At 53.5% G+C, this 15,536-nt stretch overlaps 1 protein-coding gene across 1 annotated transcript in view; it reads right to left on the reverse strand.

The window, feature by feature from the left end:
* Nucleotides 1-15,536, reverse strand: part of RAB40C (RAB40C, member RAS oncogene family) — a 169,323-nt gene that overhangs the window by 61,700 nt on the left and 92,087 nt on the right. The gene's annotated exons all lie outside the window — the stretch shown is intronic.

The raw sequence follows: 15,536 nt of genomic DNA on the forward strand, positions 1-15,536 counted from the left end.
CTTAAGTACTGGCATAGGAAGGGCATTAAAACAATGAGAAATCCGATTGATGGTAAGCATACAAGTATAGAATTTTTTGGACAATTACATGAGCAGATTCAGATACTCCAGAAACTTCTTATAGTCATTGGTGCGTGGAGAAAATATTTTAGTTGATAGCACACAGTAACAAATTAATCAAATTGGGAGAAAGAGAAATTTATCAAAACCGACAACAAATTGCTCTAAGGATGATGAAAGTTTGATCAGAACATATTGATTTTATTGGAGAAGAAATTGCACACATGGATAATGGCAGGTTATTGAAACATGCTGATACCATGTCTATTGACAATAAGCTTAAAGAAATGCAATGCAAGATCCTAAATGAGGCGTTTATTGATCAAATGAGAGCTCAAAATATGATCGCTTGAATTACTAATTTGACTTAAATAGAAAAAGTGGTGTGGTAGCCGTGTTCGCCCACTTTTAAAGGTAATAAATAGAAATAAATTTAAACAGAGAAAAAAAAGATGATACCTTATTTATTGGACAAACAATACATTTTTCAATTAGCCTTCGAAGGTAACCCTTCTTCTCCAGATCAGAAAGTGAATGATACATACCTGTAGCAGGTGTTCTCCGAGGACAGCAGGCTGATTGTTCTCACGACTGGGTGACGTCCGCGGCAGCCCCCACCAACCGGAAGAAGCTTCGCGGGCGGTCCCGCACGCAGGGCACGCCCACCGCCCATGCGTGGCCGTCTTCCCGCCCGTGCGTGACCGTTCCCGCCAGTTGAATGACAAGCAAAAATGATGAAACGCAACTCCAAAGGGGAGGAGGGAGGGTAGGTGAGAAGAATCAGCCTGCTGTCCTCGGAGAACACCTGCTACAGGTATGTATCATTCACTTTCTCCGAGGACAAGCAGGCTGCTTGTTCTCACGACTGGGGTATCCCTAGCTCTCAGGCTCACTCAAAACAAGAACCCAGGTCAATTGAACCTCGCAACGGCGAGGATACAACAGAAAATTGACCTACGAAGAACAACTAAATGAGAGTGCAGCCTGACCAGAATAAATTCGGGTCCTGGAGGGTGGAGTTGGATTTACACCCCAAACAGATTCTGCAGCACCGACTGCCCGAACCGACTGTCGCGTCGGGTATCCTGCTGGAGGCAGTAATGTGATGTGAATGTGTGGACAGATGACCACGTCGCAGCCTTGCAAATCTCTTCAATAGTGGCTGACTTCAAGTGGGCCACTGACGCTGCCATGGCTCTAACACTATGAGCTGTGACATGACCCTCAAGAGCCAGCCCAGCCTGGGCGTAAGTGAAGGAAATGCAATCTGCTAGCCAATTGGAGATGGTGCGTTTCCCGACAGCGATCCCTAGCCTGTTAGGGTCGAAAGAAACAAACAATTGGGCGGACTGTCTGTGGGGCTGTGTCCGCTCCAAATAGAAGGCCAATGCTCTCTTGCAGTCCAATGTGTGCAACTGACGTTCAGCAGGGCGGGTATGCGGTCTGGGAAAGAATGTTGGCAAGACAATTGACTGGTTAAGATGGAACTCCGACACCACCTTCGGCAGGAACTTTGGGTGGGTGCGGAGCACTACTCTGTTGTGATGAAATTTGGTATATGGAGCATGAGCTACCAGGGCTTGAAGCTCACTGACCCTACGAGCTGAAGTAACTGCCACCAAGAAAATGACCTTCCAGGTCAAGTACTTCAGATGGCAGGTATTCAGTGGCTCAAAAGGAGGTTTCATCAGCTGGGTGAGAACGACGTTGAGATCCCATGACACTGTAGGAGGCTTGATAGGGGGCTTTGACAAAAGCAAGCCTCTCATGAATCGAACGACTAAAGGCTCTCCAGAGATGGCTTTACCTTCCACACGATAATGGTAAGCACTAATCGCACTAAGGTGATTCCTTACTGAGTTGGTCTTGAGGCCAGACTCTGATAAGTGCAGAAGGTATTCAAGCAGGTTCTGTGCAGGGCAAGAACGAGGTTCTAGGGCCTTGCTCTCACACCAAACAACAAACCTCCTCCACTTGAAAAAGTAACTCTTTTTAGTGGAATCCTTCCTAGAGGCAAGAAAGACACGGGAGACACCCTCAGACAGACCCAACGCAGTGAAGTCTACGCCCTCAACATCCAGGCCGTGAGAGCCAGGGACTAAAGGTTGGGGTGCAGCAACGCTCCGTCGTTCTGCGAAATGAGAGTCGGAAAACACTCCAATCTCCACGGTTCTTCGGAGGACAACTCCAGAAGAAGAGGGAACCAGATCTGACGGGGCCAAAAGGGCGCTATCAGAATCATGGTGCCGCGGTCTTGCTTGAGCTTCAGTAAGGTCTTCCCCACCAAAGGTATGGGAGGATAAGCATACAGGAGGCCGGTCCCACAATGGAGGAGAAAGGCATCCGACGCTAGTCTGCCGTGTGCCTGTAGTCTGCAACAGAATAGAGGCAGCTTGTGGTTGGTCTGAGAGGCGAAAAGGTCCACCGAGGGGGTGGCCCACTCTCGGAAGATCTTGCGTACCACTCTGGAATGGAGCGACCACTCGTGCGGTTGCATGACTCTGCTCAGTCTGTCGGCCAGACTGTTGTTTACACCTGCCAGGTATGTGGCTTGGAGGAGCATGCCGAACTGGCAAGCCCAACGCCACATCCCGACGGCTTCCTGACACAGGGGGCAAGATCCGGTGCCCCCCTGCTTGTTGGTCTAATACATTGCAACCTGATTGTCTGTCCGAATTTGAACAATTTGGCAGGACAGCCGATCTCTGAAAGCCTTCAGTGCGTTCGAGATCACTCGGAGCTCCAGGAGGTTGATCTGCAGATCTTTTTCCTGGAGGGACCACAGACCCTGGGTGTGAAGCCCATCGACATGAGCTCCCCACCCCAGGCGAGATGCATCCGTCGTCAGCACTTTCGTGGGCTGCGGAATTTGGAATGGACGTCCCAGGGTCAAATTGGTCCAAATGGTCCACCAGAGCAGTGAAGTGCGGCAACAGGTGGAGAGGCGGATGACATCTTCTAGATTCCCGGTGGCTTGAAACCACTGGGAAGCTAGGGTCCATTGAGCAGATCTCATGTGAAGACGAGCCATGGGAGTCACATGGACTGTGGAGGCCATATGACCCAGAAGTCTCAACATCTGCCGAGCTGTGACCTGCTGAGACGCTCTGGTCTGCGAAGCCGGGGACAGGAGGTTGTTGGCCCTCGCTTCGGGAAGGAAGGCCCGAGCCGTCTGGGTATTCAGCAGAGCTCCTATGAATTCCAGAGACTGTGTTGGCTGGAGATGGGACTTTGGGTAATTTATCACAAACCCCAGCAGCTCCGGAGTTGAATAGTGCACTGCATAGACCTGAGGGCTCCCGCCTCCGAGGTGTTCTTGACCAGCCAATCGTCGAGATATGGGAACACGTGCACTCCCAGCTTGCGTAGATACGCCGCTACCACCACGAGGCACTTTGTAAACACTCGTGGGGCAGAGGCGAGCCCAAAGGGCAGCACACAATACTGAAAGTGCCGTGCGCCCACGCGGAATCTGAGATACTGTCTGTGAGCTGGCAGTATCGGGATGTGAGTGTATGCGTCCTTTAAATCCAGGGAACATAGCCAATCGTTTTTCTGAATCATTGGCAGAAGGGTGCCCAAGGAAAGCATCCTGAACTTTTCTTTGACCAGGAATTTGTTCAGGCCTCTCAGGTCTAGGATGGGACGCATCCCCCGCTTTCTTTTCCACAAGAAAGTACCTGGAATAGAATCCCTGCCCTTCTTGCATGGGTGGTACGGGCTCGACCGCATTGGCGCTGAGAAGGGCGGAGAGTTCCTCTGCAAGTACCTGCTTGTGATGGGAGCTGAAAGATTGAGCTCCCGGAGGACAATTTGGTGGCAGGGAGGCCAAATTCAGGGCGTATCCGCACCGCACTATTTGGAGAACCCACTGGTCGGAGGTTATGAGAGGCCACCTTTGGTGAAAAAATTTTAACCTCCCTCCGACCGGCAGATCGTCCGGTACGGACACTTTGAGGGCGGCTATGTTCCCGTGGATCCAGTCAAAAGCCCGTCCCCGGCTTTTGCTGTGGAGGCGCAGGGGGCTGCTTAGGCGCACGCCGTTGACGAGAACGAGCGCACTGGGGCTGTCCCTGTGCCTGACGAGGCCTTCGGGCCGGCTGGGCGTACCTACGCTTGGCAAAAGAATAGGGCACAGCCTGCCGGGCCCGGGAAAAACGTCCACCTGCTGAGGTGGATGCTGAAGGCGCCCGGTGGGAGAGCTTGTCGAGGGCAGTTTCCCGCTGATGCAGTTTGTCCACCAGCTGCTCGACCTTCTCACCAAAAATATTATCCCCCCGGCAAGGGACGTCGGCCAGTCTCTGCTGGGTGCGGTTGTCCAGGTCAGAGGCACGCAGCCATGAGAGCCTGCGCATCACTATACCTTGGGCCGCAGCACGAGATGCCACGTCACAGGTGTCATAGATACCCCTGGACAGGAACTTTCTGCACGCCTTCAGCTGCCTGACCACCTCCTGATAAGGCCTGGACTGCTCCGGTGGGAGCTTGTCAACCAGGTCCGCCAGTTGCTTCACATTGTTCCGCATGTGGATGCTCGTGTAGAGCTGGTAAGATTGGATGCGGGTCACGAGCATGGAAGATTGGTAGGTCTTCCTCCCAAACGAGTCCAGAGTGCGAGACTCCCGCCCCGGGGGCGCCAAGGCGGTATCCCTCGAACTCCGTGCCCTCTTGAGAGCAGAATCCACGACCACCGAGTCATGAGGCAATTGGGGCCGCATTAACTCTGGGTCCGAGTGAATTCTGTACTGAGACTCTGCTTTCTTGGGGATGGTGGGATTAGATAATGGTCGCATCCAGTTCCGAAGCAGTGTCTCCTTAAGGACATTGTGCAACGGCACCGTGGAGGACTCTCTAGGTGGTGATGGATAGTCGAGGACCTCGAGCATCTCAGCCCTCGGCTCATCCACAGAGACCACGGGGAAGGGAATGCAAATAGACACATCCGTGACAAAGGAGGCAAAGGAGAGGCTCTCAGGAGGCGAGAGCTTCCTCTCTGGTGAAGGCGTGGGGTCAGAGGGAAGGCCCACAGACTCCTCTGAGGAGAAATATCTGGGGTCCTCCTCTTCCCCCCACGAGGCCTCTTCCTCGGTATCGGACATAAGCTCATGCAGCTGAGACCTCATCCGGGCCCGGCTCGACGTCGAGGCACCGAGGCCTCGGTGTCGTCGAGCGGTGGACTCCCGCGCCGGCGGGGACGAAGCTCCCTCCATCGACGTCAACTCCACCTGCATGGCGGTCAAGACCGGCGCCGCAAGCGGCGGCGGTGTCGAAGGCCTCGGCATCGGGCTAGATCTCACCGGCGCCACAGTCAACGGCGCCGAGGGCGCAAGCACCCCCGGCGCCGGCACAGCCTGGCGCATCAGCCCTTCCGGGATCCCCGGAAGGATGGCTCGGAGGCACTCGTCCAGGCCCGCTGTCGGGAAAGACGGGGGGGCCGGTAGAGGCGTCGGTGCCGGAAGCTGCTCGGGTCCAGGAGACTGCACCGAAGTGCTGGGACCCTGACGCGTCGGTACCTCCACTACCGAGGGGGACCTTTCCTCTCGACGTTGACGCTTCGGCGTAGACTCCTCTCCGGCACCGAGGGCCGGGCGCACCGATGGGGACCGATGACGGTGCTTCTTCTGTTTTTTGCGGTGCCCGTCATCGGCGCCAGGTGGAACGGAGGAGGTCGATCCCCCTCAATCTCGAGGGACCGGGTCAGACAGGGTTCGGTCCCGAGGGCCATGAGCAGAGGGAGTGACCGGGGCCGATTGCCCACGCGGCCTCTCACCCCTACCGTCACCGGAGGACCTGCGGGCCGACGGGACCTGTACTCCTGGGGTTGATGCCATCGGTGCCGATTTCGCGGACATCGATACCGGTACCGAAGAACCGGCCGTCGATACCGATGCCGTCGAGGTCGACGTCGAGGGGTCGGCGCAAGTTCCAAAAAGACGGTCCCGAAGAACTTGCCTCGCAACCTGAGTCCGTTTCCGGAGACCAAGACACAAAGAACACGACTTGATATCGTGCTCCGGCCCGAGGCACTGGAGGCACCAAGCGTGGGCGTCGGTCTGCGAGATAGGCCGGCCGCACCGACCACACTTTTTAAATCCACTCGGGACCTTCGAGGACATCGATAGAAAAATCGCGTCGGCGAAGTTAAAGTCGTCGATGGTGGCGGTAAATCACACCTCGAAAAATAAATCGCCCGCGCGGCCACAAGGCCACAACGCAACGCCCCCGCTAGAAAACGAGGGAAAATTCAGCGCGTTCTCTTCTTCTTTTTTTTTTTTAAGAAAAAAAGTTTTGAAGGCGCGCAACAACAAAAAACAGAAAATAAGCGAAGATTCGCGGACAACGCGACGGTTTTCCGGGGCTGACTAAGAGAGAGCGGCGACGCATGACTCTCTCCAGCGCGGAAAAGAAAAGACTGGCGGGAACGGTCACGCACGGGCGGGAAGACGGCCGCGCATGCGCGGTGGGCGTGCCCTGCGTGCAGACCGCCCGCAAAGCTTCTTCCGGTTGGTGGAGGCTGCCGCGGACGTCACCCAGTCGTGAGAACAAGCAGCCTGCTTGTCCTCGGAGAAATAAGGGTTACCGTTGAAAGCTAATCAAAAAATGTATTAAGTTAATCCAATAAAAAAAGGTATCATCTTATTTTCTTTTCTATGTTTTGTTTTATTCTACATACCCATATTCACTGGTACATAATTCTAGAAGGAAATAATTGCCACTTCTATGAAACATACTCAAAATATCGTTTTTTGTTAAGTTTTTCAGTTACTAAAGTGAAAGAAAGGTTAAACATGACATGATTTCACAAAAAGGTTTCCTTAGCAGGTAGTAATAGCAAAATGGAAGATAATGTTCATCAACTTGATAGAAATTGTCTGCCAAAAACCTCCTTGAGATTCTTTACTCATTAGAAATGGATCATTGGGATATGTGAGCTAATAATGTTCAAAGCAAAGATGACTCAGCAATATTGACTTGAGGAAACTATTGATTAGCTTCCATCAAAAAGCAGAGAAATCAATACATTTTCTTTTTGTTGAAACAGAGAAGGCTATTGTGTTGGTCTAACTTTACCGATCCAGTTTCTGTTTGACTTCAAGTGTGGGGTATGATGAGGGGAGATGCTGCTCAGCAAATGGGGGAGGGAGAGTTGGGCTATTTGAAAACAAAATAAAAATGCAAAAGTAATGCAGAGCTATTTATACAATACATAATGCTGTATTAGGCAATTAGACAGTATGCCTGACTAGCCATGTAAAGACTGCAACTGAAATTGTTCTGATCAATAAACAGAAACTTTACATCTATACACACACACACACACACACCCTCTAAGCTCTGTCCATCTTGTTCAAACTCAGAGCCTGAGGTCTTGCTCAGAGTGCCCCGATGTACTACCGGTGCAACAAGCACACTCACCAAAGGAAAAGCTCTAGTAGGGTTCCGTCTGAGAGGTCTGTATCGCTGCAGGTAAATGCCCAACTCTCATTGCACTACCCCCAGAGGAAAACCTCCACAGCTACCGGGAGCTCAGACAGCTGCCCTAAGTGGATTTGAAGAGTTTTTTTTTTGTTTTTTTTTAACTGTGAGGGAGAATGGAGGCAACTAAAGAGTGGTACTGGGTGGGAAGATCAGGTAAGCCCCCCAAAGGCTGCACCGCTTAGCTGCATACCCCAACGCTACCCTGAAACAAAAGGCCAGGAGCGAGCAGCAGAGGAAGCCAGGAGATTACTACTACTACTACTACTTAGCGTTTCTATAGCGCTACTAGGGTTACGCAGCGCTGTACAAGTTAAAACATGGGGAAGGACAGTCCCTGCTCAAGAGAGCTTACAATCTAGAGGTAACAAACTATGTAGTCAGTGTATCATGAATGGGGAAGGTGGTTAGGCGCCAAAAGCAAGGGAGAAGAGATGGGTTTTGAGTAAGGACTTAAAGATGGGCAGGGAGGGCGTATGGCGTATGGGCTCGGGGAGTCTGTTCCAGGCATAAGGTGATGTGAGGCAGAAGGGACGGAGTCTGGAGTTAGCGGTGGTGGAGAAGGGTACAGATAGGAGTGATTTGTCCTGAGAGCGGAGATTACGGGTGGGGACATAGGGGGAGAGGAGGGTAGAGAGGTAATGGGGGGCTGCAGATTGAGTGCATTTGAAGGTCGTTAGGAGAAGCTTGAACTGAATACGGTAGTGAATTGGGAGCCAGTGAAGCGACTTGAGGAGAGGGGTGATATGAGAGTATCGGTTCACGCGGTAGATAAGACGTGCAGCGGAATTTTGGACAGATTGAAGGGGGGATAGGTGGCTAAGCGGGAGGCCAGCAAGGAGAAGGTTGCAATAGTCAAGACGAACGGTAACGAGTGAGTGGACGAGGGTTCGGGTGGTCTGTTCAGAGAGGAATGGGCGGATTTTGCTAATATTATAGAGGAACAGGTCATTGCAGACTTTGGAGAGAGCTGTTTCTGTTGAGTGTAGTGGGCGAAAGCCGGATTGAAGCGGATCAAGGATGGCCTGAGAGGAGAGGAAATCAAGGCAGCGGCTGTGGACAGCGCGTTCAAGTAATTTGGAGAGGAAGGGTAGAAGGGAGATGGGGCGGTAATTGGAGGGACAGGTGGGGTCAAGTGATGGTTTTTTAAGAAGTGGAGTGACTACAGCGTGCTTGAAGGTGTCAGGGACAGTAGCAGTGGAGAGAGAGAGGTTGAGGATGTGACAGATTGAAGGGTTAACTGTAGGAGAGATGTTGGTAAGCAGATTGGTGGGAATGGGGTCAGAGGAACAGGTGGTGCACTTAGAGGAAGAAAGAAGGCGAGCAGTTTCCTCTTCGGTGATCTCAGGGAAGGAGGAGAAGGAGGACAGGTTAGGTTGGTTGAGGGAGTGGGTTAAGAAGTCACAGGGAGGAGAAGGCTTGGAAGTGAATTCAAGGTTTATCTTCTGTACTTTATCGCGGAAGTAGTCAGCTAATGTTTGAGGAGAGAGTGAGGGGGGGGGTGGGAGTGGAGGGCACTTTAAGTAGGGAGTTGAGGGTTGCGAAGAGGCGACGAGGGTTGGAGCCAAGAGAATTGGTTAATTGAGAATAATATTCCTGTTTGGCAAGGAATAGGGAGGACTGGAAGGAGGATAGCATGAATTTGTAATGGGTGAATTCTGACAGGGTGCGAGATTTCCTCCAGAGTCGTTCAGCAGATCGGGTGCAGGAGCGAAGGTAACGGATGCATGGGGTTAACCAGGGCTGAGGATTAATGCGCTTAGTGGGGCAAGAGACAGATGGTGCTAGGGTATCCAGAGCAGTGGAGAGAATTTCATTGTAGGTAGAGACAGCCGTGTCGACAGATTCAGAAAACGAGATGGACGGGAAGAGATTGGAGATGTGAGAGGATAGGGTAGGGGGGTCGACAGCTTGGAGATTCCTGAAGGTAGTGGTTATAGTTGGGCGAGGTTGAGGGGGAGGGTGATGAAGTGTGAGGGTGATTAGGTGATGATCTGAGATAGGAAGGACTGAGGTGCAGAAATTAGAGGGTGAGTAGGAAGAGAAGAGAACGAGGTCGAGACAATGGCCATCACGGTGAGTAGGGGCGGTAGAGGATAGACGGAGGTTAAAGGAGGATATCAGAGTGAGGAATTTAGAAGCGTAGGAGTTGGATGGGTTGTCAACGTGAATGTTAAAATCACCAAGAATGAGGGATGGAGATGCGGGATCAAGAAAGACGGTGAGCCAGGCGTCGAAGTCAGTAAGGAATGAAGAGAGGGGCTTATCAGGGATGCGGTAGATGACGGCAACTCTGAGTGGTAATGGGTGGAATAGTCGGATGGAGTGAGCTTCAAAGGACGAGAAGCAGTGAGACTGCGGCAGGAGGAGGGGTTGGAAATTACAGGAGGGCGAGAGAAGTAGCCCGACGCCTCCGCCGCGGCCATCTGGGCGGGGAGTGTGGGAGAAGAGATAACCTCCATGACAAAGGGCAGCGACTGAGGCAGAGTTGTCAGGGGAGAGCCAGGTTTCGGTTAGGGCGAGTAGTTGAAGGGAGCGAGAGATGAAGAGATCGTGGATGAAGGGCAGTTTGTTGCAGACCGAGTGGGCATTCCACAAGGCACATGAGAAGGGGAAGGAAGAGGGGGGGAGGAGGGGAATAGAGACGAGATTGGAGGCGTCACAGAATCGTTTGTGTGGATAGGAGGAGGACAGGTGAGGGGGGCCTGGATTAGGATTAATGTCTCCCGTGGATAGCAGGAGGAGGAGCAGGAGAGTGCGGAGGAGGGTGGGGGAGGTCGGGCGACGAAGACGGGGTGCACTTAGGAGGAATGGTGAAGGGTTAATGGTAGGAAGGAGGTGTTGAAGATTAAGGGCTAGGAAGGAGGAGGGGGACAAGAGAGATGGTGAGGTGGTGAGGGATGGGGGTGGATAGGGTATTGCCGTAGTGGGCAGGTTGGGAGGGAATACAGGTGGGCAATGAGTTCCAGCAGTGGACAGCGGTAAGGGGAGGGGAAAAAGATTAGGAAGGGACAGGGCAAGGAAGAGGATGTGGACAGGGGCCATAAGTAGTGATTGCGATGTAAGTGTAGAGACTGAGGTGAGAAGTAGATAGATAGAGCGGAGAGTCGGAGGCTTGGAATTGGAGGGATAGATGGACTGGAGAGCAGGTAAGTCAATGGCTGACAAGTTAGCAGGCAGGCAAGTGAGGCAGTGGCTGTCAAACTAGCAGGCGGGCTGAAGCTGGTGCAGATGGACAGGGATGAGCAGGGAGTGGCTGGGGGGGGGGTATTGACCCCTCCACCTTATCATCTACTATCTCTAATCTCCTCCCCTCCATCATGTCCTCCGAAACTGTCGACAAAGCGGTCTCCGCCTACAATACCGCTCTCTCCTCTGCTTTGAACACCCTTGCGCCATCCATCTCCCGTCCCACAAAGCGCACCAATCCCCAGCCCTGGCTGACTCCTTGCATCCGTTACCTTCGCTCCTGCACCCGATCCGCTGAGCGCCTCTGGAGGAAATCTCGTACCCTTCCAGACTTCCTCCACTACAAATTCATGCTATCCTCCCTCCACTCCTCCCTATTCCGTGCAAAACAGGACTATTACACCCAATTGACCAATTCTCTCAGCTCCAACCCTCGTCGTCTCTTCACCACCCTTAACTCCCTCCTAAAAGTGCCCCCCGCTCCTACTCCCCCTTCTCTCTCTCCTCAATCACTGGCCGACTATTTCCGCGACAAAGTGCAAAAGATCAACCTTGAGTTCACGACCAAGCCACCACCTCCTCTTCACCCTTTAACCCTCTCCATCAACCAACCTACCCAGGTCTCTTTCTCCTCTTTTCCTGAGATCACCGAGGATGAAACTTCCCGCCTTCTTTCCTCCTCGAAATGCACCACCTGTTCCTCTGATCCCATCCCCACCAACCTACTCAACACCATCTCCCATACTGTCACCCCCGCCATCTGTCGCATCCTCAACCTCTCTTTCTCCACTGCAACTGTCCCTGACACCTTCAAGCACGCCGTTGTCACACCTCTCCTCAAAAAACCTTCACTTGACCCTACCTGCCCCTCCAACTACCGCCCCATCTCTCTTTTACCCTTCCTTTCCAAAATACTTGAGCGCGCTGTTCACAGCCGCTGCCTTGACTTTCTCTCCTCTCATGCCATCCTCGATCCACTTCAATCCGGCTTTCGCCCTCTGCACTCGACAGAAACAGCACTCTCTAAAGTTTGCAACGACCTGCTCCTGGCCAAATCCAGAGGTCACTACTCCATCCTCATCCTCCTCGATCTTTCCGCCGCGTTTGACACTGTCAACCATGATTTACTTCTTGCCATGCTGTCCTCTTTTGGGTTCCAAGGCCCTGTCCTCTCCTGGTTCTCCTCTTATCTCTCCCACCGCACCTTCAGGGTACACTCCCATGGATCTTCCTCCACTCCCATCCCACTATCTGTTGGAGTTCCCCAGGGATCTGTCCTTGGACCCCTTCTCTTCTCAATCTACACCTCTTCCCTGGGCTCGCTGATCTCGTCTCATGGTTTTCAGTATCATCTTTATGCTGATGACACCCAGCTATACCTCTCCACACCTGACATCACCGTGGAGACCCAGGCCAAGGTATCGGCCTGTTTATCCGACATTGCGGCATGGATGTCCAACCGCCACCTGAAGCTGAACATGTCCAAGACCGAGCTCCTCGTCTTTCCTCCTAAACCCACTTCTCCTCTTCCTCCACTCTCTATCTCTGTTGATAACACCCCTATCCTCCCTGTCCCATCTGCCCGCAACCTCGGAGTCATTTTCGACTCCTCCCTCTCCTTCTCTGCGCATATCCAACAGACTGCCAAGACCTGTCGCTTCTTCCTCTTCAACATCAGCAAAATTCGCCCTTTCCTCTCTGAGCACACCACCAGAACTCTCGTCCACGCTCTCATTACCTCTCGCCTTGATTACTGCAACTTACTCCTCACCGGCCTCCCACTCAGCCATCTATCCCCCCTTCATTCAGTTCAGAACGCTGCTGCACGTCTTATATTCCGCCAAAACCGATATACTCATATCACCCCTCTCCTCAAATCACTTCACTGGCTTCCGATCAGTTATCGCATACAATTCAAGCTCCTCCTCCTTACCTACAAATGCACTCAGTCCGCGGCTCCTCACTACCTCTCCACCCTCATCTCCCCCTATGTTCCCGCCCGTAACCTCCGCTCACAGGACAAAGCCCTTCTCTCAGTACCCTTCTCCACCACTGCCAACTCCAGACTCCGCCCATTCTGCCTTGCCTCACCCCATGCCTGGAACAATCTTCCTTCACCCATACGCCATGCCCCTTCCCTACCCATCTTCAAATCTCTGCTTAAAGCTCACCTCTTCAATGCTGCCTTCGGCGCCTAACCACTCGAGATATATAAAATACCCCAATCTATCCACCCTATCAGACTAACTGTTCACTCGTCCTCTAGATTGTTCACTTGTCTTTAGATTGTTTTCTTGTCTTTTAGATTGTAAGCTCTTTGAGCAGGGACTGTCCTATGTTTAAATTGTACAGCGCTGCGTAACCCTAGTAGCGCTTTAGAAATGCTAGTTAGTAGTAGTAGTAGTAGTAGGTAGGTCAATGGCTGACAAGTTAGTAGGTAGGCAAGTAAATCAGTGGTTGACAAGCTAGTAGGCGGGTTGGGGCATGCTGGAGCCGGTGGACAAGAACGAGCAGGGAGATTCTGGAGAGCAGATAAGACAAGGGCTGACAAGTTAGCAGGCAGGCGAGTAAGTCAATGGCTGACAAGCTAGCAGGCAGGCTGGAACAAGCTGGTGCAGATGAGCAGGGAGAAGCTGGAGCAAGCAGGCTGGAGCAGATGGACTGGAACAGGCAGGGAGAAGCTGGTTCAGGTGGATCGGAGCACGCTGGAGCAGATGTACTGGAGCGGGCAGGCTGGAGCAGGTGTATTGGAATAAGCAGGGAGAAGCTGGTTCAGGCAGACTGGAGCCGGTGTACTGGAACAAGCAGGGAGAAGCTGGTTCAGGCAGACTGGAGCCGGTGTACTGGAACAAGCAGGGAGAAGCTGGTTCAGGCGGACTGGAACACGCTGGAGCAGATGTACTGGAGTAGGCAGGCTGGAGCAGGTGTACCAGAGTAGGCAAGCTGGAGCAGGTGTACTGGAGCAGATGGGCTGGAACAAGCAGGGAGAAGCCTGACTGGAACACTGGAGCAAGCAGGGGAAGCTGGGTTGGCGTACTGGAGCAAGCTGGGATCGGCATACTGGAACAAGCTGGGATCACGAGATGGGATCATGTAGACAGGAGTAGGCTTGGAGCAGGCGGACTGGAATACACTAGGGCAGGAACATGCTAGCAGGGAGAAGCTGGATCAGGCGAACCGGAACAGACTGGAGATGCTGGATCAGGCGGACTGGAGCAAGCTAGACTGGGACAAGCAGGGTGAAGCTGGATCAGGCGGGCTGGAGCAACTGGAGCAGATGGACTGGAACGAGCAGGGAGAAGCAGCTGGATCAGGCGGGCTCGGCTTCTGTCTCTTACCCAGTCGGCCCAGTCACTGGATGGGCGGGCTAGAACAAGCTGGGGCTGGTGGACTCTGCCTCCTCTCGGCCTCCTTAGCTCCTGTCCCGCTCCTGTCGCACCCCGACACCACCGCAGGATGGGTCCCGGTCCCGTGGTCCGCGATCCGTGCCCAGGCCGTTCCGGCAGGGAGCACAGCTGCAGCGCACAGGACCTCGGGGCACGACCAGTGCAGCAAGCACAGGCCGACGGCAAAGGGGATAGGCCGCAGCCACGCGGCAGCAGACAGCTAGGATCAGCCCCGGGCCTCCCCCGCGCCGGATCGGCATGGAAAGGGCCAGCGAGGGATTCAATGCGGCAGTATGGTTCTCAGGGAGAGTTCTCTTCTCGCCCTTGCTGGTCCAGGTGGCTGAGCGGCGAGGTGGGGGTGAGGCGGGAGGGGGGGGGCAGTTTGGTATGTTGGTCTGCTGGTCTGAGTGGGATCGATGTAGTCTTGGCTCCGGCGTTTGCCTCAGTGGGGAATTTGCCTACCTTCCCTTCTTGGGCGACAGTGAGGTGATATTGGCTTGGTTCGTCAGCTGGGTTCTCGCTGATTCAGTCCACTCCTGCCATGGTCGCTACTTCGGATAACGAGGGATCGGCTGTCCTTGCTTTCGCTCCTCCTGTGGCAGTTGGGTGGCAGGGGAAGGTCAGTTCGTGGTTCCTAGCGGGTCGGGATCCCGGGCCCGTCTTCCATGTGGTTCCCGGGTCTCCGTCCTTGAACCTCAATCGCCGTTCTCGGGCTGCGCTGGGTTGCGGTATCAACCGAGGATGGTATTCCACCTCCTCGGGGTGATTGGGTGGTTTTGTTGGCGGATTCCCGATGGGATCGCTCAGATCGCAACGTTCGATCAGGTCGCGGGCAAAGATGTTTGAGCGGCTCGGGTGGTTAGCCGCTCAGGTGTGCTGCTTTTCTGCGTGCCGCTCAGGCAGGGGCCGTCCCTACCCGTCCAGCGAAGGTCTGAGGTGAGGCTGGGCGTCCGTGTAGCGGTGTGTTAAGGTAGGGATGGTGTCCGGTCGGAGTTCCCACGGTGTGTTGCGGGATTGAGGGCACTGCTTCTCGATCGGCAGCGTTGGGCCTAGTGTGGTGGGAGGCTGAGATCTACCATCGGGGATATCTCGGCCCGGGTGGGATTGTCTGGATGTGTCCGTATTCAGGTCTTCCTGCGGAAATCCCTGGTCTCAGTTCGATCCCGGTTCGGGTCGAGAGTTTGGTGATCCCGAGTAGTCCCGTTTTCCGGCCGAAGTCCAACTTCGGTCCTGGGAGCTGTGTGCTCACGCGTCTTTCTAGTCGGCGGCCATGAATACTGACTAGCTAGGAGCTTTCTGTCCCATGAGGCACTTAGTGTTCTCTATCTCCATCTGCTGGTAGATGGACACAACCCACTAGTCACTGGATTCATCTGCTGCTGGTGCTAAGGAAATGCAGTTCAACAAGTTTGAAGATTAGAATCC

The sequence above is a fragment of the Microcaecilia unicolor genome, chromosome 8, assembly GCF_901765095.1.
Source record: "Microcaecilia unicolor chromosome 8, aMicUni1.1, whole genome shotgun sequence".
In the NCBI taxonomy this organism is placed as follows: Eukaryota; Metazoa; Chordata; class Amphibia; order Gymnophiona; family Siphonopidae; genus Microcaecilia; species Microcaecilia unicolor.